The sequence below is a fragment of the Poeciliopsis prolifica genome, unplaced genomic scaffold, assembly GCF_027474105.1.
Source record: "Poeciliopsis prolifica strain line A6 unplaced genomic scaffold, Auburn_PproV2 SCAFFOLD054, whole genome shotgun sequence".
Classification (NCBI taxonomy): domain Eukaryota; kingdom Metazoa; phylum Chordata; class Actinopteri; order Cyprinodontiformes; family Poeciliidae; genus Poeciliopsis; species Poeciliopsis prolifica.
The window spans coordinates 1232282-1258775 of NW_026562429.1; the positions used below are offsets into that span (position 1 = coordinate 1232282).

The 26494-nt window shown below is 38.0% G+C and overlaps 1 protein-coding gene and 1 long non-coding RNA gene across 2 annotated transcripts in view; one reads left to right on the forward strand and one right to left on the reverse strand.

Moving 5' to 3' along the window:
• Window positions 1-930, reverse strand: part of LOC129378909 (cadherin-20-like) — an 82842-nt gene extending 81912 nt beyond the window's left edge. Inside the window, exon 1 of the mRNA XM_055059411.1 lies at window positions 734-930. The gene's annotated coding sequence lies outside the window, so the exon portion shown is untranslated. The remainder of the gene's footprint in view (window positions 1-733) is intronic.
• The window catches only part of LOC129378910 (uncharacterized), a 154684-nt gene that overhangs the window by 100256 nt on the left and 27934 nt on the right, over window positions 1-26494 (forward strand). The gene's annotated exons all lie outside the window — the stretch shown is intronic.

Here is a 26494-nt window from a genome sequence, read left to right on the forward strand (position 1 = left end):
ATACTCCTCAGGTTCTGCATATTTCCCCCCACATTTACTGCTGTATTTGTCCTTAGCCAGCAGGATGTCGCTGGAATCCAATTCCCAGAAGCGGCAGCAAACTGGCCAAGTTGCTATGACATAAATTTCCTGTAAGCGCTCATTTGCATTTACAGCGACCCCATGTGGCGTCCTCACAGCGGCACTGATAAACTTTTTTCGGGGCGCCAGGGTAGACGCCGTCCTTCCAGGAGCTCACAGTTGTTTTTTTTCCCGCAGAGTGCAGAGAAACTCAACTGTTGCTGTAGCATAGGGTGAGCTGATTACGGGGCAAATAGAGAGGTCGGGGGTAGTTAGAGGTGGGAGTTGAGGGTAGATGCTTAATGAATTCGGTCACAGCGGCGCACAATGAAATCTTTATTCGTCGGGGGATGAGGCAGGGGACTTGGCAGCGCCCGAACGCATCGCGGCGAGGGTGAAAAATAGAAATCCCAGTGTCCCCTGTTGGCTCTGTCTCGTCTCAGCTGCCTTGGTTACAGAGTCGGCTGCCAGACGCCCCTCAACCCCCCAAACCCACAACTCCTCCATCACTCACAGCAACTCTCCTCTCACCGCCAACCACCAATCTCTCCAGCACCAACTAAACTCCTCAACATTTCCCCTCCAACTTCTTCACCTCCCAATGCCAAAGTCATGACACATGCAGAGCTCACTTACCTTCTCGCAGGTTGTAAATAAGTAAATGAAATCCTACCTCTGAAGAGGAAACCCAGAACTTCTTCTTCTTCTTCTTCCTTTCCTCTCGTTGCACTTTTGTCTCCCCAGTCGGGACTCCGACGGCGGCGGTTTCTGTAAGAGAAGTCCGATCGGCTCGCCTCTCTGCAGCGCTCTGGGTGAGTGAAGTGTGAGACAAAGTAATCTGCAGGTGAAAAGGCAGACCCTCCTCCCTCCGCCTCTTCCCTGCACTCGCAGCCAAGTGGATGAGCTCGCTCAGCGGCTCTCCCTCTCTGCTGCTCTCTCCCTCCCTCCCATCCCTGCGCCGCGCATCAATGCTCAGCCACAGCGAATGTAGACGAATTAACTCTACAAATCCAATGATTCTTCACTGCATATGTAGCACCCCCACTTCTATTAACTTTATGCTCTGCATTGCAAAAACACTCAATCTTATTAAATCGGACTCATTCCTAATGCAAATATCTTAACACACTTTAATGGGACAAAAACTCATTTACAAGAAACTTTTCAGCAAGATCAATAATTTCTTAATATCAACGAAAAAGGCTAATTCCTCTTGAAGTTTTTTTTACTGATAACATCAGAAGAATATCTAGTAATAAATGAAATAATCTGCCAGCAGAACTAGAAATATATATTTTAGCAATATTAAAGAGTTATTGACTTAAAACAAGCTGCTATGTTTTGCTGAAAAGTTTTTTATCTTAAGATATTTCTACCAAAAATATTAGGTAAGATTTTGTGTTTTTGCAGTGCAGATTGAAGGACTTTCTCTTTACTATTGTGCATTCTTCACATGTGAGCACACACTATAGGGAAATTGGTTTATAAAATAATCATGGCTAAAAGCAATGTGTAAGATTAATGAGTAAATATTTACTACCCCATTCCCTGGCTTAGTTAATAATTAAATGGTCTTAATTAAAAGACTCAGGAGTATTTCAGACGAGTTTCACATGTCACATAGTTTCTTTCTTTAGCCGTTTTGTTGTCTTTTAGAAGTGATAGGATAGGATAGACAGGTTGAACAGGAGGAAATGTAGTAAAAAATGTTTTGATATTTTATTCTGAATTTTATTGGCATGTCAAGTAACCTGTGGCTCTTAATAACTTGGCTAAAAAAACAGCAAAACCAACAAGTTTTTAAAATATAGATAGAACAAAATGCAGATCTTAGCATTTTCTTTGCATGAATAAATTTTGCATAAAATTTTCATAACAAAAAAGACGTGTATGACAGTTACCAGTATTTTTCTTCTCATCATTACGTTGAAGTGAACTCTGCTGCTGCGCGTATCAGACTCCAAAAGCAGGAAGTGAACTACAGCGCAGGGCATTCTGGGTAAAATACAACCAAAGCTAACATGCTAGGTTAGCACTAGCTAAAGAGAACTACCACTAAAATCCGACGCCATTCCATTTTTGTTTACATTTCGTGAAGGAGAAAGTTGCGCTCAGTGTCTTCGTCAGAGGTTTTTGTGTTGTTTCCTTTAGTGATTCTTGGTGCAGCGCCCCCACAGGCGAGGAGGGGAACAGGTTTTTCAAAGGCTTTGATTGAACCACAGCCACTGAAAATGTAACAGATGCTCAAATTTTGGTCCTCAATCGAACTGAATCTACATGACTATATACTTTTCTTTGTCTCCATCGTTTTATACAAGCATCAGCAACTAAATAGATGAAAATATTTAGTAAATGTTTAATATTTTTTTTGTTTTAAAACCTAAAGGCAAAAATAAGAGAGTGACACTTTAAAAATTACCACATACTGAGTATCTAGAATCTTTTAATTTCTTTTTGATTCCCTGAGGACAATTATGATGCAATACAGGGATATAAATTTAAATAAATACTCACAGAAAACTAAAAAACACAACAAAGATTGTTTTTCTGTGTTTCCAAAGACGAAACACTCGCGTCATCTACCCAGATTATGCCCTCCAGTTTTGCTGCCTCTGCTGCAGTTTGTGTTGCTAAACATCCCAACTCTCTCCCTCTAATTTATATATCAAACATGGTTTTGTTCATGAGAAAAGAAATTAAAATAATTTGACTTGTAAAGGGAGAAATGTTCTTTTTGTTGTTGTTGTTTTTAGTTGCTGATCCTTGACTTGTAATATCAGCAATAATCCTGTAGAAATAGTAACATGGTTAAATCTGCAGATTTCCTTTGTGAGGCTTTTTATGGTCTCTTAACAGCAGTTTAATTCAGTTGCAGTTTTTTGTGAGATTTCTATCTGGTTTCCTCTTCAGCTGGTACATAAACACGTCTGGAGATCGACTCAGCCACTCTGAAACTTTCCACTCCGTTCGCTTGTTTTGGCAGAAACTCTGTGATTCGGTCATTTTCCTTCCACAAAACCCTGGCTGCAAATAATCATAACTATACCTCTTGAAAACTGGAAATAAAACTTAAAAATATGCTGATCTCTGCTGTCGTTTTCATTCCACAAGTCTGTATTCAGAAACTGGGTTTATTGGTTTTGGAAATAAATACAGAATCAAATTATTAAATATAAAAGTATTGATACATAACTTAATAAAATGCATGGATGTCTTATTTCAGACTATACTAGAGTTTGCATTAAATTACAACAATTTGTTATTTCTGATGTTTTTAGTAAAAATATTGACACAAAACTAACATACAAGTAACTTTTTGGCTTATTTAAATGAATTAATCTGCTAGTGGAAACTGTACTTTTTTATAAATATGAAGAAGATATTGACTTAAAACAAGCTGAAAAGTTACTTTTAAGTTTTGTTTTATTTAGTGTACTAAGATATTTGGACTAGGAATTAGACCAAATATGCGCTAACAAATTTTCTTTTTGCAGTTTCTGAATACCGTTCTGTTTGGTCTTGATCTTACTGCAGCCATGACAGATGCAAATTGCAATTAAAAAAGAAGGTTTAACAGAAATGAAAAAATAGATACAATAATCCAGGCAGTGTGGGGTAAAAATCTAATCAGTTGTTTGGGATCAATATAAGTCGCTTTGTTGTTTTTTGCACTGTTTTTTCTAACGATGCTGATTTCCAATAAAAAACCAGGGATTCTTGAAACAGAATGACATCAGTTGTTTGTGGGAATTATCTGCTCGGCTTTGTGGAAACGTCTCGTCCTCTTGAGGGCTAACACGATTATGCTAACAAGGCGGCCATTTGCATTTTGGCATTCATCAGCATTACTGCAAGACAAGACGGCAATCATCAGTATTTTTCTCATGAATCCTACATTTTAGAGATTTAATTGAGTGTTTAAGAAGACGTAAAACAGTCTGGTTCATGAGTTCGAAGAGAGAAAACAGCGACCGGCTGGGAGGTTGTGAATGATTTCTGAGGTTTCTCCCTGAGAGATGAGACAATCTGCATGTCTCACTCCGTAAACCGATAAACGGCATCGATCTGCTGGGATAATAAGGCCGTGCCAATACGTCCCCGGAGAGTGAGATGAAGAAACAATTAGAACAGCCTGGCAGAGGCAGAAGATCTACACAAATAGATCTATAAATAACAACAAAGACAATGTGGAATACAGTTTCTTCAGGGTTTTAAATCACTTTTAAATACCAGATTGGCCCGGTTTCATTTATCTGGTTGATAACGATGTTAATAAAAATGACTAATACCATCTGATACCAATGTTGGTGCCAATATATTAAGCATTTTTACAACTAAATCTTGGATCAGGACAACAAACAAAAAAAATGCACAAATGTGTAATAATTTTATTATTAAAATTTAATAAATTATTCTAAATGTTTGGATTAAGAATGGATCACCACCAACAAAAATTGTTGATGGTCCTGGGAGTGGATGGTTCCCGGGTCGTATGGAGCCGTCCAGGTCTGCAGGCCCAGACTTTCATTTTCCACCACCTTCTCTGCTGGGAGGAGAGTCTTCTCTTTAAACGCAGTGTTGATGTTTCTTCAAACATGGCGCCTCTGATTGTGGCCAGTCTTCCCTCCAGCAACTCTCCCACGTCTATTGATATTTTGCCTGATTGCAGACACACGTACATTTATTCCAGATGCTGACAGAGCGGTCTGAACTCTCTGGAGGTGATGCGTGGGTTGTACTTTACCTGCATTATTACGTTTCTGATGCTTCGTTGTGTAAGTTTTGACAGCCATCCACTTCTGGGCAGCGTCGTGATGATGCCTGGTGCCCTCCATTTGTAAATGATTTGTCTTACAGAGGGTGGATGAAGATGGTCTTGTAGCTTTTCTCAGGCTGATGGGGAAAGATCTCGGCATCATTGATCTGATCTTTATGCCTTGACACAACAGTGGTTCGGTTGGTTTCCTCTCCCTTTTAACCAGTGCGCCTCTAAACCTTTCTCAATGAAACTCACAGGTGTTTCATCTGAGTCTTTTACCTAATTGACTTTAGTGTAGCTTTTGCAGATGTTTTGATGCCATGCCTGAAAGCAAGTAAATGGAATCGAACATAAACCTGACATTTCAAATACACAAACTGGTATTGAGAAAGTAAGAAAATGGGAAAATAAAGGAAAACATCGTGCTTTTCCTTAATTTGGTGGTGTGTGATCTGGATTCTGGCTTCCCCCCGCCGTTGTGGGGCGGCAGCGATGGCGTCCATGTTTCCAGGCGTGGCGCTCTGCCTCCTCGGGCGTTTTCACCGCTGCTCCTCTGGAAGCCTCCTTCGGCTCCGTTACTTCCCGGCTCTGGGCCAGCTTTGGGGTTTGCAGTGAGGTCATTAAAAACTGCCCACAGGCAAAGCTTCCGCCTCCATCCAGGATCTCATTATGATGAATACATTATTGCTTATCCATATGAAACCCACACACTGCGCCCCGGTGATTACCCATGCATGGCCGCTGCTCGACTTCTCGCTAAACTGGGATTTTGCAGGCACAGTGACTGACCTGTTTGACTGGAAAACAAGTTTTAACGTCTTAGTTTTAACATTTATGTCATGGTATGTTTGTTCTCGTATTGCATACAACTCAAGCTCAAGACTTCTTGTTCTCATTTTATCGTGTGACAGAATCTGTGCGCCGCTGATTAACATCGTATTCGCTTCGGCTGGTTAAAACGAGAACATTTCTGAGTTCCAGTGAACAAGTTCACATGCTAGGAAATTTAGTTTGTTTCTTTCTTCAGAATATTAAGAGAAAAAACAGAGAAATCTCTGAGCTCACAAATATTTGACCTTTGGAATTCAGAAATTTCCAAACTTTTTCTAGAAAGTATGTAAAGTTTATCGCAACTGCTTTTATTTTATTTTATTTTTTTATTATGTGCAAATTTGTAACTTTTGGAGCTCAGAAATATCCATGTTTTTAGTAGAAGCCTACTCATTTTTATTGTGAATTTATTGAGGACTGAAATGTATTTTGAAATATGTCAAATTAATCTAAAAATAAATCTTTAAAAATTTTTTTTAAGGTTTTGAGCTCTGTAATTTCAGATTTCTTTCTAGAAAATCTGAGGGATTATTTTCTTGCAAATCTCGCAGAAAAACGCTCAACGTTCACAATTGACAGGTGGTTAAAAGTTTCTGTTAAACATCAACCGGAGGTAAATAAAGACAACACAACTGGCTGACGTCATCCTGGCCATTTCTGGGCCGCTGTTCAACATTGCATGTGAGCAATTTGTTGGGGAAAGATGTCGACAGCTTCCTAATTGTCAGGTTTGGTCGTGACAGCAGCCGGTTTTAGCTGGATGTTTGTCCCTGACTTTCGGGCTGCACCACAGCCGACTGCCATTTGCTATCAGCATCTGCAGTGGCTGCTGGTCCTGCCTGCTGGATTAATGATTTAGGTCCCTGTTACAGTAAAAATCCCTCTGCAAGGACAGGACTGAGTGTCCTCCCCGACTTATTAGGCTTTTAATTTAAAGAAATAAAAAGACAAGTTGTAAAAGTGCATTAATTTTATTAAAAAATGGCTATTACATTGGAAAAGTTTCAAATTCAAAAGCAATTTCTTGCATGTTTTACAGAAATGCAGCAGAGAACCAGAACCACATCATTACGTCATCTGAAACGTCTCTTCCAGTAAATGTTTGATTCTCCCTCAAAAGGGATTTGTCTTGTTATTCCAGGAAACAGACGTTGATAAAATCGCTGATTCAAGCGACAGTTTGTTTGTGAATGCTCTTTACACAGAAATCAAAGCAGAATTTTTTTTTATTAAGGACCACAATCCATGTTTGTATTGGTTGTATCTACCCAGAATTCCCTGCACTGTCGTCCGCTTCCTGGTTTTGTAACAACCTGTGATGTTGTTGCCACAAACTTTTCAAGTCTTTTCACACTAAATCTGAACAAACATAACAAGACATTTGAAGTAAACAAAAATGGTCTTTTCAGCCAATCAGAAATATTTTTATTATTATTAACATTTTCTACAAACTGTAGAGATGAGCAGAAAAATATACTATGGCTGTGAAGAAAGTACTATCTCATCTTAAGGTTTCCAAAACTGAATTAGTTCCCTTAATAAAACGTAAAACCATCTTCAGATGAATTGACAATTTTTATGCGTCAGTGATTACAGGATCATTTAACTAAAAAACCGTTTTACGTTGATTCACTGGAATTTAGACGAGAGCTTAAAGCTTCAGGGTCACAATAACAGTAATGTATTCTAAGTATTCAGGGACGCCGTCAATAGGATAAGGGCTTATTTTCACTGATCTAAAAGGTCCGTCAAGGATGTTTTCAAGGTGCACGTTTTCAAAGTGATTACTACATAAAATTATGAGCCTCTGCATCAAAAGCTTTACATGTCTAAAGGGGTTACAAAGGGAAACAGAAAAGACGGCAATTAAAAGATATTAAACCCAAATGATTTACTTGCTTGGTTAAGTTTTTGCTGCATTTTCCTGTTCGTCACACACACACTCACATTTCAGATCATTAAACTAGTTTTAATATGAGTTAAAGATAACAAGAGCACATTAAAAATAAGACTTTTTCTTGCAGAATTAGTTTTTCTAGCAAAATCTCCCACAGTCCTACTAACATTGGGTATGTTGAGAGGAAAGGAACCAATCCCAGCTTTTTTTAGTTTCCATATTCACGAAATATTAAGCTTATTATTTAATTAGCAGGCAAAGGTTTTAGCTTGCTCATTAGTTATTTAATCAGAAAGCTAAATATTTAGGTTGCTAACTTAATATTTAGCTAGCAGCCTAAATATTTAGCACACATAAGATTTAGTTTGCTTTGTAATTTATTTAGTTAGGAAGCTAAATATTTAGCTTTCTAAATCAATAATTGAGGAAGCAAGTTAAATATTTGGCTCACTTTCTCAATATTTAGTTTGGTAAATAAATAAGTATTTATTTCCCTAACTAAACATTTAGTTAGAAGTTAAATATTTAGATAATTAATCATGCACTTGGTTTTATGAGTCTATATTTTTTGAAGTATATAAACCAGAGCCAGAGCGTAAAAACACAAAGTGAAGAATGACCCATGCTTAGGGTCAGGGTCAGGGTCAGGGTCAGGGTCAGGGTCAGGGTCAGGGGGTCAGGGTTGGGGTTACCAAACCGTTACCACGCTGTGCCTTGGTTTGTTTATATTAAATAATGGAGCCAGATCGTGTTATTTAGCTAATTTGTTATTAATAAATGACCAAACCAACAGAAAGATCTAAAAAATGTCACCTGGGGCATCTAGGAGGGATTGGGCACTTTCTGCCCCCGCCCCCCTCCCCCACTCTGCACCTGCCTTTCTGAACCGGATCAATATTTCACTGCAAACACAACTGTCACATAAAGTTTGTCACTGACTGAAACAGACCACGGAGACAGAAACCACAGCCGCTGTAAATTGTTGATGAGGTGCGGCTGCAAAACAGCAGCGGCACAAATTATTCAAATGATAAACCAAATCTGCCTGAAAAAGGCTCCGAAAGCCGTCAACAGCGAATGCAAGATTGATGGTTTTCTTCTCGTTCTCAGCTTTGCGGACCAGCGGGGGACTTGGTGCAAAGAAAGGACTCAACCGGTTTTCTTTTCTTTGACGGTTAGTCGCCGTTCTCCCGGCTTCCAGCTTGCTGTGTACCTGTGTGCTGCTGGCATGATGAATAATCATGACGGAGAGCAGCTGAGGTCCGCCGATGACGGCTCGGCGGACTCGGAGGATTCCGCTTGACGTGATACGAACTGAAGTTGGGTTTTGATCACAACACGACTCTTGAGTTTCTCACCTGATGTTCAACTGTCAGCCTCACAAACCTGTGGTGCAGTAACCTGTCAGTCAGCAACAAATCAAATAAAAAATATGGATTGCCTTTTTTTTCCCCTTCCAGAGCCATATATGTCTGTCTGCTCCGAGGTTCTCAGCACGACTGAGCGGATGTGTGTTTGTGAGTATTTATTTATATCACGCTGGTGTGCGGACGGGTGGAAGAAGCTGCTGCCTCTCACTGTGGGAACCGTCTCTCTCCTCCGCAGAGATGAAATGTGTGAAATGCCATGCGTCACACAGGAAAAATGCAAATTAAATCCAGCATCTGAGACTCAGACACATAAAGATTAGCAGCAGAAACGTCTAATGTACACATTTGAACCGTAGAGTCGTGCAGGTGGAAGTTTTTTTTCTTCTTTTTAGCCGTAATCATTGGATGTCACTCTAAGAGGCACAGAGATAAACCCAACAGACGGCCTGCAGGTAGCAGGATTACAGGCTTAACAAAGTAACTTCAGGTTCACTGGACGTCTAACGTGGACCAAAGCAGAGCAGAACTTCCAAGTTCAGTGAGATAAGTCAGCAAATTTCCTTCACTTTGAAATATAATTAGTCCCACCACAAAAACAAGTTTACCTAAATTGTCCTAGAAATGAGGCTAGTTGCAAAACAGGCCTTCTTGTCCTACATCAGTGTGTGACCTCATAATATGCTTCTGGAAGAATGGTTAAATAAGTCCATAAAGACTCCTAAACACTTAGACAGCCTTTTCAGAACAGTTAAGACTGTTGTAGCCACAGATTGGTAACGGAAAACATCTCATCGGATTTTTCTGCAGGATTGTGGTCCAGAATGGCCAAAGATTCACTAAAATATACAGAAATTTAACTTTCTACCATGACTGTCTTCGTGCAAAACTTGTAAAAAATGGTTAAGGAATTTTATTATCAAGACGTATGGTTGGACAATAAATCATTAGCAATACATATCATGATAGACAAATTATCAATATCAATAGATAGAATATTCACTGAACGCTGATCGAGAACCGCACAGCATTCTGGGGGATGTAGGCAGAGGAAAGACATTAGCTGCTCAATCTCTCAAGACTAACAAAGTAAGTAACTTGCACAGCAGCAGTTTCAGTTTTTGCCAGGGTAGCTGCTTAAAAGTTAAAAAAACAACGACATGTAAAGAAAACTGTGGATAAAACAGAAAAGATCACACAATATTTTAGATATCTAAAGCAAAAAAATAAACCAATACTTATCAATATCGACCGATTTGGAATGTTTATATGGTTATATGCTTTTTTTTAGCCGTCTTACAATACGGTTGTGGAGCTTTTCACTTCACATTTAGAGTTTATTAGTTATAAACCAACTGTAATGTCCAGTTGAAACGAGCCCCAGTTCATTTCCAGTCCTCTTCTTCCTCCCACTGTGTTTCTAACTGGTGTGCTGGGATGTTGACCTTTTCAGCAGAACGGTGAAGTTGGGGGATGAGGCGCCGTCGGTCCTCTCCATCAGTTCACAGATCGTTTCTGGATATTGAGCATAAATAATTTAGGAGCGCGGAACATCTCTGCCGCAGTTATTCATAAAGAACGAATTGAATCTTGCAGTTTTTCCTCATGCCTGGAGGGTAACATGAGCTGTAAGAAGGATTTTATTCCATTCAAGTAAAACTAAAATAATTAGTGATTTTTAATTTCAGTCATGCCTCAGCTTTCCGGAAATCTTGCGATAAGTTGACAGTTTAATTGGAAGTGGTCAGTTAGATTAATCAAGAACTGGAAAACTACTTAAGTTTCATTTTAGTGTATTTTATTAACATTTAATCTACGTGCTGGGAAGTTTGGCCGGGATCAGTTTGATTTCACAGAAAAACATCTCTGCTGATTATGATTTATTCACATCTCTGTTTGTTCTACAGCCTCTTCTGGCGTCCATGTTTCAAGGCAAACCTCGCAGCATGATGAGTTGCTTTATGGGATTAGTCTGTAAGTGATTGTTGTACTTCCAGGATGCTTCAAGTGATAGAAGAAAATGTCTCAGTTGATTCTGTTGTCACTTGTTTTTTCCACGGCTGATTAGTATTAGCCGCTAACTGCATGTGACTTCCTGCTGGTTCGGGGAGGAAATGTGAAGAATTTGAGTTTTTGTGCTGCGTTTTCGTCCTAAATGTCATGGAAAACCGTTGTGTCCACCAAGATGAGAACAGAAAACAACAAAACAAACAAACGGATGTCTTCACCTGATCCGGCTGAGGGGATGTTCTGTGGATTTTCAGACCCAAGAGCCGGTGCTAAACTTGAGCTCCCTTGGGATTACTCCAGCTTGGCTTTTTTGGCACAGCATGAGAGGGAAGCCTGCAGAGCTTTGGGGCTGTAGATGTGCTGGGGAGGGCAATAGAGGTTTTATACAGCTGCCATCGTCTCCCAAGGGGGCAAAAGGCCAGAAAGGTTAGTTTCACCTTCACCACAGCGCCGCAGGACGTTGATTCTCCTCAGAGGGGATGAACCAGTTTATGTCCTGATCTGATTATTGATTCTTTCTTTTTAGGTATTACACCTCTATGGTTCAGTCAAGTCCAATCAATTTCCACCAGTAGTTCTGATTTCATTGACCATATTTGAGATTTCTGTCGAGTTTATTTGTGTAGCATATTTTAGTTCAAAGTTCCTTGATGCACATCCGACAGTCAACAGTTGTGAAAAACTTTACATTTTGTTCAAATCGTCAATTTGCATCAACATGTTGGTCAATATTCCATTAATTATGGTTCTAGTTTAACTCTAAACACGTAGAGATTTTACCACTGATTTAAAGGAACTCAGTGTTTCGGCAGTTTTTCCATTTTCTGGAAGTTTGTTCCAGATTTGTGGTGCATAGAAGCTGAAAGCTGCTTCTCCATGTTTGGTTCTGGTTCTGGGGATGCAGAACCAGAACCATAAGACTTGAGAGGATGGAAGGTTGATTTGCTCACAACAGTCACATGGTCAATGACAGGATGTTGCTACTGGCAGAAACCACAAAGAAGAGAACCAACAGGAAGTAGTTGGAGCAATATTTTTAATGACTTAACACGTGAACATTTGTGTTTGTTCAACATTGGCCAGATATCAACACAGTTTTATTAATAAAGAGTGTTTGGACTAAGATTTGACGGTTTGATATACGTCGGCTGATTGTTCTCATTTTTGATCTGTCGTGGTAGAAATAAGTTTGAATTTTATTCTACGTGCTGTACAATACACACTCTCACTTGCTGAGGAGTTTTCAGTTTCTTCCAAAGCATCTAATGCAACCCACAGGTAAACAGCAGGAGAGGTTTCTCTGCTTTGCTGTTTTGTGACTGAAGCACATTTCATTGTTAGACATATTTTCAAACTACAATTGCTGTTCTCACTGAAGGACAGAGCGACCGATCTATTCAGGCTTTAAAACCTAACAGAATTTATGTACCATTTATTTTTGTGGTGCTGAGTGCATTACATTGTGAAGCATGAAACGTCTACTTAACCCTGGAGTGATGGCGGGTCGTTTTGACCTGTTTGTAGCCCTGACAGAAAGAAAAATGGCACCAAACATTCTTTTTAGGCTCGGAGTCCATATTTTCTTTGATTGCTCCCAAAGATGTTTGATGTCAGGGTCAATTTGACCAGTGAAAGTGTGAAAAGACATGATAACAATTAACGATTAGATTAGCGCCTTTATGTGGCACTACATTTTGATACTCTGCCACTCAAAGTGTTGTTTACACACTCATGCACAAAGCCACAAGCTGCACAGGCTTTTTGCTCTGTGACACACATACACATACACACTCCTATGAAATGTAAAAAACAGGAGCAGCTCAAGCAATAAATTTGAGTTTCACACAATTTTGTTTCTATACTTCCTCACATATAGAAAGAAAAACATATTTAGCCGACCCACTGTTGGCTCAGAACTGGACACAATGCCAATGTTGGGGAACGCTAACTGAAACAATTATCGTAAACATGCTATTGTTAGCAGAAGCTAATGGAAAATTATTATATCATTATATTTTCACTTTAAAGAGACAGTATCATGTAAAACCTTTCATCAATTCAACCTTTCCATCATTTTCTAATGTCATTCCCTCATAAAAAAAAAAACAACCTAACAAACCTGGAGTGTTGCTTTGGTTCTTTTGAGAATATCTGAGAAATCTTTTAAGCTCCATGACAACCATTCAGCTGTCCAAAACACCTGGGTGGACATAGCTCCGCCTTTGAGACACAGCTCCAACCCCACTGAGCTCCTTCAGACTAGCCAGCAGCAATTAGCAAATACCTGGTGGATCTACTAAGCCCCATATATGAGCTTCTTTGTAGTGAAACACTGATAAAAGCATTTTGAAAGTGTTAATATCGGAGCATGTTGTGATGACTTCCTGAAGGCAACGCTTTAGAAAGAGCAGGAGCTTCTTAAAGAGACAGAGACCTAATTTGAAGATGTCAGATTACAAAGTAAAATTTCTTTTTAGTCATATCTGATACATGTATCATTTTTACAACTAATTGTAATATAGTTTGTGGGTTGTGCTATAAAAGTGGTGCTATGTGCCTGAAAAACACAATACTGACATATTTTGACATAATTTACAAATTTTATATTACCTTAGATATCTTGTTCTCTCCTGTTGATGTTTTTTCCTTTTTGTTCCTGGATGTTTCTTGTTATTGGGGGAAAAAAAGAGAGATAACACATGGAGAGGAAATGAAACTCCTGCGTAAACAGACTACAGTCACTTCAAAATAAGAGCATGAACATACTTTTTTTTAAATTTACATCTGAGAACCAAAATTTCAACACAGTTGTTGAACTTTATTCAACTTTATTCACTTTACAAAACGCCAAGGCCCATTCCTAGTTAGCAAAAAATTATCTTTGCTGTTTTCAAACTGACGAGTAAAGCAATGATTTCATCTTCTGATATATTTACATAATGATTATAGAGTAAAATGTGCTAAAAGCAACATTGAATTTAAAACTAAAAGTAAACTGTAATCAGTGTTACTAGCAGGATCTAAAGAGCTGCGCATTTTTATTTGTCGATATATAAATAATGCATAAGGACAACAAACATGTCTAAATTCAACCATCTCCCTGCTGGGTTTATGGTTAAACATTAAAATAAGTGTTTTAGCGAATGACTAGTCACATGTGGAGCAGGAAAACTCCTCTTCACCTCCACGTAGCAGGAAAATAGACGTGTATGAACATGGTACATAAGGGAGAAAGTTCCTGCCTGAAGGCGCCCTGCAGCACAGAGGGACTGAGGTAAAATCGATTAGCATATAAGCAGAATAATACCAGCTTTGTGGGGATGACATTCACCTTTTCTGATGGTCTCTAACCAGGAGCCTCCAGGGAATAAACCCAATTAGGAATCCAGTTTTCCAGGAACCAGTTTCTACCTTACATCTGGTTTGTTACTGATTGAATATTCAAACCTCACTCTTTTTTAGTAATTTCTGTTGTAAACAGGACAGAGAGAGTTTGACCAGCTTTTTGTTTAATTTCTCTGAGGCTCAGAGTTTTAATACCTGCAGCCTGTTCAGATCGCAGCTTCGCTACTGGAGTTTATGTTTCCTGAAAACAGGCAGGAGTTCAAACAGACTCATCGTCAGCTGAGACCGTTAAAAAGAAACTCGCTTCCTTACAGAGAAAACAACAGCATTAATATCTTTTCCCCAAATACAGATTCAGAACTATGTCTGGTTAAATCTATTTGATTAGAACAGATTAATCAACATAAGCACAGCAGCTAAATTTCATCCTATTTCCTAAGAGAAGTAAAAAAGCAAATCAAAGTACATAATAATGTTAAAACAAGCAATAGACACAAAATCGTTTGTTTCTTTTTAAAAAAAAGTTGCCATTTTTCTGTTCCATGAATGTTTGCCTCTAATCGATTTTACTCTTTATTTATTTATTATTTTTTTTGTCGACTTTATTTTCTACGGAAATAAATTTCTGAAAATGTTTTCACAAAGTGGATTTTATTTCAATCATCCCTTCAGTGAGTTGTACGATGAAGCCTTAAGGTGTTTGTTGAATTACAAGAATATAATAGAATTAGCAAATCAAAAATTTCTTGAAGAAATGTTTTAAACTATGAGAAAAAGTTGTTTTAGCTATTTTATCAAGATTTATCTTTGAAATAGACACAGTTGTTTGCACAAATTACTGATGATAATTTTCAAATATACCAAAGTATAACTTCAACATTCCTAACTTTAAAGATTTGTATTATTTCTTGAGTTCTCATGAAATTATGGCTTTATTCTCCTAATATTCTTGTAAATACTTTATTCTCGTATTTACAAATAAAATCTTATTGTAATTTTCCGCTGTCGCGTTGATTTGAATTAAAATCTGGAAAACAAGATGGCCGCCCTCTGAACTATTGAAACCCACTTAGTGCACTGGTAAAAATAAAAATAAAAATCCGGATTTTCCTAAAGTTAAATCTTCAAAAACCCCAAAGTTTGGTGAATCAATAACAAATAATTATTGCCCAGCTGTAATAATATTTGAGGTTTTTGAATCATTTGCATTTCAACCTGTGAAGTTGCTGCAATGAGATGAATCACTTCTGGAAAATGCTGCTCCATATATTCCCACATTTACCATCGTTGTTTCATTAATTTAATTTAAAAATGGATAAATAACTGACGTTAGATCATGATGTGTTTGGTAATTTAATTTATTTTTGGGGCTACTGGACCAATAAATTCTACTTTGAGTCTGTAAAGAGTTAGAAAATAACACGCAGTTTCCTTCATAGACACTTCACTTCTCCTTCTTCTTCTGTTTCTGCTTTGATTTTTGCATCAGTTGTCCCGGCGTTTGCAATTATTGTTGCCCACATAAATGAAACTCCAGATCTTTCTTGTGAGACACATAACTACGTGGAGTGAGGAAAGGTTTGGGCACGCTGGAGGCCGAGCGTAATCCAAACAGAACAATATACCAACCACTGGTATTTCACTGCACTCTGAGGACGCTTGGTAACGGCTCGGACTTATTCATAATAAAGCGGGGAAATAAGCCATAAACATTAACGCAGCGCCTTCCTCTGTTCTGATGGGCCATTTGGACTTTTATATACAGTTAGAGTGAGCCATCAGAAACATCTACGCACAAATTACCACAATATGGTTATTAGAAAAATACTCGCACAAGAGAACTATGCAAACTTTAGAAAAACTTTTTATTACTTTTGTCAAGCAGTTTTGATAAAATAATGGAAGAGAAGAAAGAGTTTGAAGTATAAAAGCATAATAAAAAGGATTTGGTCGCTACAATGTTCTTTCACTTTTGTTGTTTTTGAAAGATTTAAAAAGAAAAGCAGCAGGAAATTCATCAGTAAAATCTCAGTACAAGCTCCCATTTTGGCAGCAATGACCATAAAGGAGCAATGGTTGCTGTCCATCAATCTGAGAAGATTTATGGTCTTTATTTAACCAGGAAAAGCCTGATGGTGACTCAAAAACCGCCCTGGTTAATAATCGTCACTTTACTGTTAAATTAGCAAATTTGTTGCTACTTTTCAGACAAAAAAAATGTGGTATTTCTGAATACACCAGTTAAATCTTTTATGTGTTGAACTTTTATCTGCAGCTGCTTCTGCCGTGTTTTCATCGTGTTGCATCAAACACGTGTTCCTGGTGGCCCTGAAGTGCAAACCACTCCAATAAATCACTAAACACAGCTACAAACTGAAGAATTCAACATTAACTTAGAACAACTGCAAATTAACAAAATGCAGCATTATTGCCCAAACTGTAAAAAGAATGGAGTTGAAGTTTGTTCCAACTCTACATATTTTTGGAAAGCACTGGTAATATTCATATGTCAACAAATTAAAGCCAATTCAAAAGTGGATTCGTCCAATCAGCGCTGACTCAGGTTTCCTACTGTTTTCTTAATGTTATATTTTTTAAATTTGTGGTTGTGTTTGATGAATTATTGATGTGATTTGCACTTCAGAGGCGCCGTACAGAGTTTTAGGTTTTTGTTTATTGCCATCAGTGATCAGCGTGATCCCAACGTGAACGCGGCTCCTGCGTTTTCACAAAGTTCCTTTAAGCTGATTTAACAAACTTGGAACAAAGAAAGGCATGTTTAAGGCTCTTATTGTGAAGGTTTGAAGAGGTGGGAGTAAAGGAGCTCAACCACAGCTTCAGTTCGTCCTCAGCTGCTGTTTTAAGATTTGCACTGAGTGAAAACGTGAAGGAAGGCCAAGAAACTGAAATAAAAATCTTTTAGGTTGCACTTGAATTCTGCAGTCTGATGCTGCAGCTCTTGGGGAAAACTCCCAAATCTAAACAAATGAAGCGACGTAAAGAAGACCAGGCTGTTGGTTACAAAAAGAGAAACTAGTGAAGTCAGAGTTATTTCTGCTTAAATCTATCGATTCATTAGTTTTTTACTCACAGCGTTTTCTCTTTGTCTTTGGTTAATAAATAATGACACTGGAATCTGTTGTGTTTGTACATTGGAGACTTAAATAATTGATCGTTTTTCATACAATATTCGGAAGATCAATATGGAAATCTTTAGAAGTCATGATGAGAAGCAAACACTGGACCAGAAACAGAAACACAAGCACTTAAAAGTTCATTAATGAAACACTAACAAGAATTAATTCAGAATAACTTCCAGAAGTATCGAGATTTTATGGGCATCAGGTGCGAGAGCAGCAAATTTCACCAGAATAACTGCGCTGTGTCAATAATACTCTGTTTAATTACTCCCTGTGAGGAATAAGTGTGTATCTTTTCTGAGGCAGAAAAATTAATGTTTTTCTTTCAGTGATTATTTATAACCCCCTCTTGCTTCTCTGTTATGTCGTAGAAGACTGACAGGAAAAATAAAGAGTCTGTTATTTGCGATGCCCCACAAAATATTCAGGCAAACCCTGAATATTTAGCAATTAGGAGGAATATGAGCCGGAGAGGCAAAGGCTGGAGGGAAAAAAGTAGCTAATTGAAAACATGAAAAGATTCTTCAATTATTTCTGGAAGAAAGTGCATGAAACAGGTTGCGAAAGGAAAGGCGTTTTAATAATTTGCATCATTAGGCAAGGGGAAATTCACGCTGCGCTGTGTTCACTGTCACGGGGTTGCAGCGTAAATCTGCATGACGCTCAGCAGGGAGCAGCGGGAAACACCAATGTATGTTTTGATTTTTCTCCGTTTCATTGCCTCATTTTACAGCTGGAAGTTAAAGGCTCTCAATGAGGCAAAATGTGCACAAATAAATAAAATAAAGCACAATTTCAGAAGCTCTACAAAAACAGGAAACAAAAGAGATATGTTTTTATCACACCTACATGTTTCGTCTCAAATTTAACCTCAAAAAGGTTGTTTACAGATGTTTTCATTTATAAATACAAAATAAATTTCAACCAGGATAGGTTACTGTCTGACCTGGAGTTTTAAGAAATCATTTCAATTTAATTCAGGTTAGAAATACCTTATATACAGTATCCCATCCTCAAAAAGCTGTTTGCTAATTAGCCTTGGACTTAGCTGTTAAATTGTCAATACATCGTGCTAAACATGTGATGTTTAATGAAGCAGTGAAGCTTGGCTACTAATTGTCGACAAGTAGGTAACAAGGTGAGGGAAAAGTTTTAATTTATAAAAAAAATCTTGAAGGAGAGAGAAGCTTGACTTACCAGTCATGCTAGCTTGACTATGACAACTTTAATATGTGGATGTGCTGTGGAAATCTGTCATTCGGTTTAGTTAAAAAATTAATAGATGCGACAAACACCAACAGTGACAGATCATCAGTACAGGAGGTGTTTAAATGAGCTAATCTGCCACCGCAGTATTAGCTTAGCTAATAGCAGTGATAGCTAATCAACAACTTTGGTGTTAACTTAGCTAGTAGCAGCGGTAGCTAATCTACCACACTCATCATTTATTAACAATTGCAAAATAAACATCAAGCATAAAACCTTTCTTGTTGACTTGCCATCTAGAAACCACATGCTGCATTCTTGTTGGTTGTGCAGGAGGCTCCACTTCTGCTTTTCAAAGATGTACGGTTGTATAATTGCACATCTATTTGCAGTCATTCTCATGTGCGAGTGTAAACGCTGAGGTGGGGGTGTGTGGGCAGCATCAGCTTATTTGGATTTAAAGTGACAAGATGCCCTAAAACAGTTCATTCTGAAATGAATTGACCAGACGAAAATAATAATTTGATGTAAAAAATGTACTGAACATGTTTATAAACCTATCTTAACCTGTTCAGAGAAGCATAAGACGCCACTTCTAAGCCTTTCAGATGCTAATCAGCTGCTCTGAGTTGTAAAATCAATAGGATTAAAGGCAAGTTGATTTCTGGTGACTTCTGGAAACTTTATTTTTATGAAATATTTGAAACGATAGCGGCACAAACAAAAAAAATACAGCACAGGCGTTTGACACCAATTTTAATTTGAAGGTCATTCAGGTGACTGGTCACCTGTGGAATCAAACATTAAGACCTTCTACAGTTTTGAGGATTAACAGTATGATTGAAACAACATATTTATAAATTCCTGCAGAAATAATTTCTCTGTATTTTTATCCCTTCACACAACGTTTCAGAAAAGAACACCATACCTCCAGTCAAACATGGTGATGATAATGTCTGACTGCCTTTTCACCGCTGTGAACATTTAGTTTTTTACGATATTATCACCTTTGTTTACCCACAGCGCTGCATACAGCCTTATTTTAAAGTCATACAATGAGGTAAAACATCTCCAACGTGTTTATTCTTTGTGCCGCGCGTCACCGCCTGCCTGAGGTAAACAAACCTCCCCGGCCGCTCAGAGCGCGCTCCATAGAAAGCAATCTTTATGCACTTTTTTCCCTGAGTGTTGGGAGCAAAGCAGTCACCTGTGAAAGAGCACAAAACGAGCGCATGTGCACAATCAGCCCGATGGAGACACGAGATTATGAAACGGCGAACAGACGCAACAAAAGTCCTGAGATGAGCTGCAGCCGCCGCTGAGTGACGCAGAGTTTATCAGACTCCCAGAGATTTTATAAACAAATGAAAAACTCTGAGGTCTTTCTTCTGAGCCGGAGCAGAGATGCATACGAGCAGCTTAGGTTTGGCCGAGCACACCTCATGTTGCACAAATTTATCTTACATTTCCTGAAACACTGTGTCACAGCTGACCTTTCACAGAAAGGAACAATCAGCTTGTTTTTACTTTTGGATTCGGCTGACATTTCCTTATGTCAGTCAGATAACTTTTGACAGTAAGCCAGAGGAACATCTGCAGGGACCTTTTCCGGCGTTAGACGGAATAAAAATGAATAATAATGAGGGGAAACAGCAAGGCTTTTTAATGTGCAGATACAAGGAGAGCTGTGACCCGTCTTTGGTGCGTGTTCCCAATTCACAGCAGATACATCAACAAAAACGAAGACTCAGGCACTCTTGTCTTACTTATTAACACACACGTCATGTCGCAGCAGCGAGTGGGAAATGAGCAAAAACAACAAACAAATGTTAGTTTTAGCGGCTTGTGGATCTGGATGAAAGACTTTGTCTCTTTATGTTGCGTGAAACACGATGAGCGAGCGAGGGAGGAAGAGAGGGAGGGAGCGAGGGAGGAAAGGAGTGAGGGAGCGAGGGAGGCTTTTCCCAGAGTTGGGAACAGAATGAGAAATAAAGAAATAAAGCAGGGCGACAGACAGAAGGCGGTAAAACGCGGTCTGGGTGATTTTTACTGTCCAACAAACAGCAACTGAAAAAAATTCAACAAATGAACATGTGGCTTTTTATTTATCTGGGTAAAGCCAAAATAAAGTCAATATGTATCATGAATTGATTGAAATCGGTAATCTGTTGTATCAGGTTGTAAATGTACTTGAATTTTTACTTGAACAGTCACTGCTGATTAAAGACAAAGCCACTGTGGAAAAACTGTGTGAGGAAGTAAGTACACCCTTACTGGTGCAGCAAATTAAAATACTGGATCAACTGATCGTCATCATTGATTTGGTAGCTGATTGTGTCTGAATTAGCGATGGGCTCATAGAAGCAAATATTGTCTGTGTTTTAGGGATGACACATCTGTTTACCTGCTACCTTAACTAGCTACCTTAACTAGCTACCTTAACTGGCTACCTGTCGACATGCACACCTGCCCAAATGCCATCTTGTCTACCTGGCAGTCTCACTATCCACCAAATTACCAACCTTCTTACTGCCTTGTTACCTGCCTGCCTAACGATATACCGACCTACATGTATCCCATGTGTATATGATTAATGGTAATAATCATTTACATTGATCAACTACAGAGAGGAAGGTTGTTCACAAAGCTGACAATCACTGGATCTCTTTAAATCACTTCTCAAAACTCATTTTATTTATTTGAGGTCTAATATTGTATTGATACTTATGTTATTGTCGTTCTTGTTACGCACTTTGGTGCAGTTTTATACCTGTTTTTAAGGAGCTATATAAATCAATTTGACATTGACAATGAGTTGTTTTAATTTGAAACACCTGACACCTGTGTGGGTTTTGTTTAGACTTGCTGATTATGTTCCTCTGTGCCTGTCTAGCTTTGGTCAGCTGTTCTTTATCAGGTGGCGATTTATTCGGCTTCAATCTTCGGGTTTTATTACATCAACAGCTTCAGGATTGAATGATTTGCTCTGGTACTGGATCCTGCAGTTATTTTCCCTGCGATGGATTTGAAACATGACAAATGAGCGAAGATGTTCCACTTAATCATGTCAGACAAAGCACTGCAGGGATGTTCTCAGAACAAGATCAATAACAGTTTATGATTGAAGGCAACGTAACAAGTGTAACTTTGATCAAGAGTTTGACAGCCTAGGAGATTTATTCACTACAAGCCGCCCTCATCAAATAAGATCATTCGTTTGGCTTCAACTTTGACACAACAATTTTCCAGACAAGAAGCTGTTTTCTCTAATTACTGGATGGAGAGCGCGATAAGTTGTTATTTTTATTGTTTTTTAGCTTTTATTTGACAGTTTCTTCAATTTGCCAAAGCTAAATTAGAGATTCTTTGTTTTTGATTTTGTTCAGTAAAAACAAGAGTCCAAAGTCAGCATTGTATTTCTCTCAGGTGGAAGTGAGGAACAGTTCACCTGATTTATTGTACGTTTTCACTGTTTTTCTCATTTTACTGTGACATGTTATATCAAACTAAAGAATTGCATTTTCGCTCATTTATTGATAGTCTCTGAATGCAACCTGGTAGCATAGAAGTTAGCTTAGCATCACAAATTTGTTTGGTTTTATTCTTCATTATAAATACTTTAAAAAGAATTTAATTCTCAGGTCTAAACAAAATATTGAGAAATTTCAAACTATAAAATACTTTAATAAAATTTTTAAAAACTTATTCAGAATACTACGATTTGTAAAGAACTGTTCTGTTATTATTTTTCTATCTAATGTAGATGTTTATTTTTAAAAATGACATTTCTTTTGGTTAACACAATCTGGCAACCTGGAGTCAAGTTTCACTGTATTTACGTAAATATTTACAGTAATATCTATTATTATTAGTAGTAATTATTCCTAATAATACTAAAATAGCTAAACTAATAATGTGATATCACTGAAACTGGGTAAAACTTTTGAAAAACTCGTTTATTAGCTTGAAGTATGAAGTATTAAAATGATGTTCCCTTAAAAGTGACAGTTGATTTATTTCAGTTTTCTTTCTCATTTGTAAACAAGAAATAAAATACAGCAGCCATTTTTCAGACTGCAGTAGTAAATAAGGAGACAGTGAAGAGATTTAACCTCTTTTGCATTTTTATGTCTTTTTATTTCAATAAATGTAAATTGTTGGAGCACCATAAAGGGAGTTTTTGAAGGTGTTGTGTTTTAAAACACCTCGATGCTCCTGGTTGTATATTTTGACGTATTCAGTAACTGAAGAGATGTAAACAACTGTTGTCTAAAATATAGCCAGTCAGTAACTCAGATAAATCTTTACCTGCAGAGGGATTTATTTTTTCCACTTTCACTTTGCAAAATGCTTATTGCTCCGTTTTTGTTACAGCCGACGGTAAATAACCATAAATCAACTTCATTTACGGTGTAAAACAACGTAAGTCATGCTCTGCTGCAAATCGAGGAGCCTCTCAAATGGCGACTGAAGCGATAACGTGACAGAGGGATATCACCTGTTCTGAAGCCATGTGCGTGTCTAACCGGCTAATTCAGAGGAGGCGCAGCGTTCGCCTGCAGCTCTGACTCTGCTGATGAAAACTCGCCACATTTGAAGCCGGATTCCCGGGGACTCCAGGCCGGTTGGACGCACGCACATCTTTGTGTCTGTGCAGGAGGCCTAATTTGAAACGACGTGATGCCTGCGTGAGAGCAGAGGGGGGGACTGGTGGTATGCACTGCCTGTTTGGTGTTTGGCTCTGTCAGCTTTCTAGGATACCATGTAGAGGACATCCTGCTAGAACCGGCGTTGCACTGATCGGCTTTGACGTCTCCGCCTGCTAATAAACCTGAATAAGACAAAAGTCTGAATAAGGTAGACTTTGATTGCAGTTGTGTTTCCAGTAGGGCTGAAATGAATAATGAGATCAAATATGTAAATAATAGTCAGATATTTTAACTGGAGCAGACTCAGAACAGGTCATTTCTGTAAAAAGTAGTTATAGTAATTAAGTAATTTCTTTTTTATAGTTTTATTGCATCCAAAGGTCTTTCTAGGGACGATTTTTCAAATTAACCATGATCTCTCCCTTTCAAATGAACAATAAAATTAAAAATTAAATTAACCCTATTAAAAGCAGTTATGTAAAATTTACTTTTTTGAGATCTGCATTATGTTATATTGTTATTCCCTCATCAAAAATGTTCTGAAATCTTCCTTTGATTCTTTCATGCATGTTTGAGAAATCCTTTAATTTCCATGGCAGCCAAAACGTCCAGTTGGACATAGCCCCGCCCTCAAGGCACGGCTCCTCCCCTATTTAGTTTCTTCAGACTAGCCAGCAGCAATTAGCAAACACCTGGTGGAGCTACTACTTAGTGAAACACTGGTAAAAGCGTTGCTAAAGGGTTAAAAGCGGAGCCGTGTTGCGATCACATCCTGGAGGCGGAGCTTCAGAAGGAGCAGGAGCTTCTTAAAGAGACATTAAATCAGGAAGTCGATTTTAAGTGATATTTAGTATTTATAGCATTTTTATAAAAACTGATGTGAAGGGAGTCACTTGATCATATAATAAGTCATTTGCATCTTTTGCTATTAGTTTCTAACTGGGATGTTTGTTGCCCTGCACCATGGATCTCAACACTTCATACACTTTTTGATGAAAATCTGAACAGAATGGAGCTCTGTGGAGACATTCTTTATTCACACTCCTTCACCTGTGATCCTTTTCATCCGCTAGAGACTGGTGCAACACGTCTCTCATCAATCTTACAGTCCGTCTGCATCTCTTCTTATGCTTTGAATTCATAATTAATGAAGAAATCTTCTCTAAATTAGGTTTTATATCAGAAACTGAAACCATTATCTGCAGATGGAGCCCATAATTCAGTGGAAAAGTCTCCATTTAAGACATCAGGTGACCTGAGATGCAGCTTCTCCTCCTCTTTACAGTCAGTCTGACCGCTGCACATTTTCATTAGTCTGCTACCCTGCCAAAACGCAGGCGGATAATCTTCCTTAATTGCGCACAAAGAAAGCTTTGGATCTGCTCAGATTGCTCTCGTCAGTCTAATGACCCCCTCAGTGCAACTCCTCCATTACCGGAGGGGTGTTGAGACGACTGTCGCAACCTCTCAGGAGCGAAGAGCACATGTTGCTCCTCCTGTTTTAGTTTTCGCCAACAAAAGCAAGAATGAAAACCATCAGAATTGGGTTAAAGTGAAATTTGGCAGAGATGTAATTAAATTATGATGCGACAATATTTAAATTCCTGCTGGAGTTTGTCTGCCAGGAGAGAGTGCTTTCATTTCCTCTGCTTTGAAACTGTAAGCTGGAGCCAGCAACAGCAAATGATTCTGAAAATAAACACTTTTTTTATCCATTCAGTGCAAAAATAGAGCATGTCCAGGAAAGCAAAGAGCAGCGGCTGAGTGTTTCTGTGATTGCCTTGAAGACCCGCCGTGGAGGAATTTGCATATTGAGTGGAGTCCTATTATAAAATCCAATATGTTTCTGATGCTTTGTAGTCACAACATAAGCATAACTAAACAAATTTGACTTTTCCCCCCCGTTGTGTAACCAAACGCCAGCAGAACTAAACGGGAAGCAAACGCTTTCAAAAGGGATTTAAGTGTCTTTAAAAGGTGAATCTGGATGAAAACACGGCTGCAACTCGGCCACCATAGAAGAAGAAATATTAAGAACAGGAAGAAGAGGCTTAGATTTGATTAAAATGTACAAAATCCTGAAAGTATAATAAAAATCTATTTGAAAATGAACAGCAAGGACATTTTAAGTAGATAAAAATATAAAACATAGACTAAAACACGTTTATAATATAAAACAAGATTGATTCCAGAGTTGCATAGTTACAGTTACTACAGTAACTTTTTGGGAAAAATAATTACTTTTAAATGTATTTTTACTATACTTTTGCTATTTTGCATTTTTTTAAATTTTATTTCATGAGTTTGGAAATGTTTTTTTTTTGCCTGATTTTGTTATTTTGTATTTAATATACATTATATTGATGTTGATCTTTAAAATACCAAAATCGGTCCAACCGGTTATGTAATTTTTACTACTCAAATGTAAAATGTAGCCGTCCAAGAAATGACTCAAGTAAGAGTAAAAAGGTATTTGGTAAAAAGTCAACTGAAGTACTGAGTATCTGATCAAATTATCAATCATTTAATAAATAAAACTTACATAATCAGACAGACCAAAGTATAAAGTTAAGTGGAAATGTTGGTATCTTAAAGACAAAGTGACAATAATTCATACAAAAAATGATAAAATCAGAAAAAAGAAACCAAAATGTGAAAGTGTAACTAGTTGCTGTCCAACTCTAGTTGCTAGTTAGTTTTGCCTTGTATCTCAGATATTTATCCTATAAAGTAAGATTTAGTGTTTTTGCAGTTTCCCTTCGTCGTTTTTCTCTGCCTTCCTTCCACTTGAGGTTGATTTGTGTTTCTAAATTCCCCTTAGATCTGAGTTTGCATTACTTTACCTGGAGACGAACCTGTGACGTTTTTCCATCCATAACTTCAGGTTTCTAGTTGCTCATCCAGTACTTGTCACCTTTACATCAAAACGATTAACTCTGAGATGCTAAATCTCAAATGCAAGAGAACAAAATAATAATAAAAACATGGCGGTAATCCTGGACTGACTGGCGACGGGTTAATTTGGAGTTTGATTAGTGTTTCAAAGGAAGAAATGTTTACCTAATTAGTGCTGTAAGAACGGTGTGTTTGGAGTAAAAAGTCTGCATAAAGCAATCCTGTGAGTTCAGTTAGCACTGAGCCTGCAGAAGTGCGATGTATCTCAGACGTTCTGTCACCAATTTATGGTGTTGCGATAAGTGTTAGCGCGCCAGATTATTACTCTATAGGAT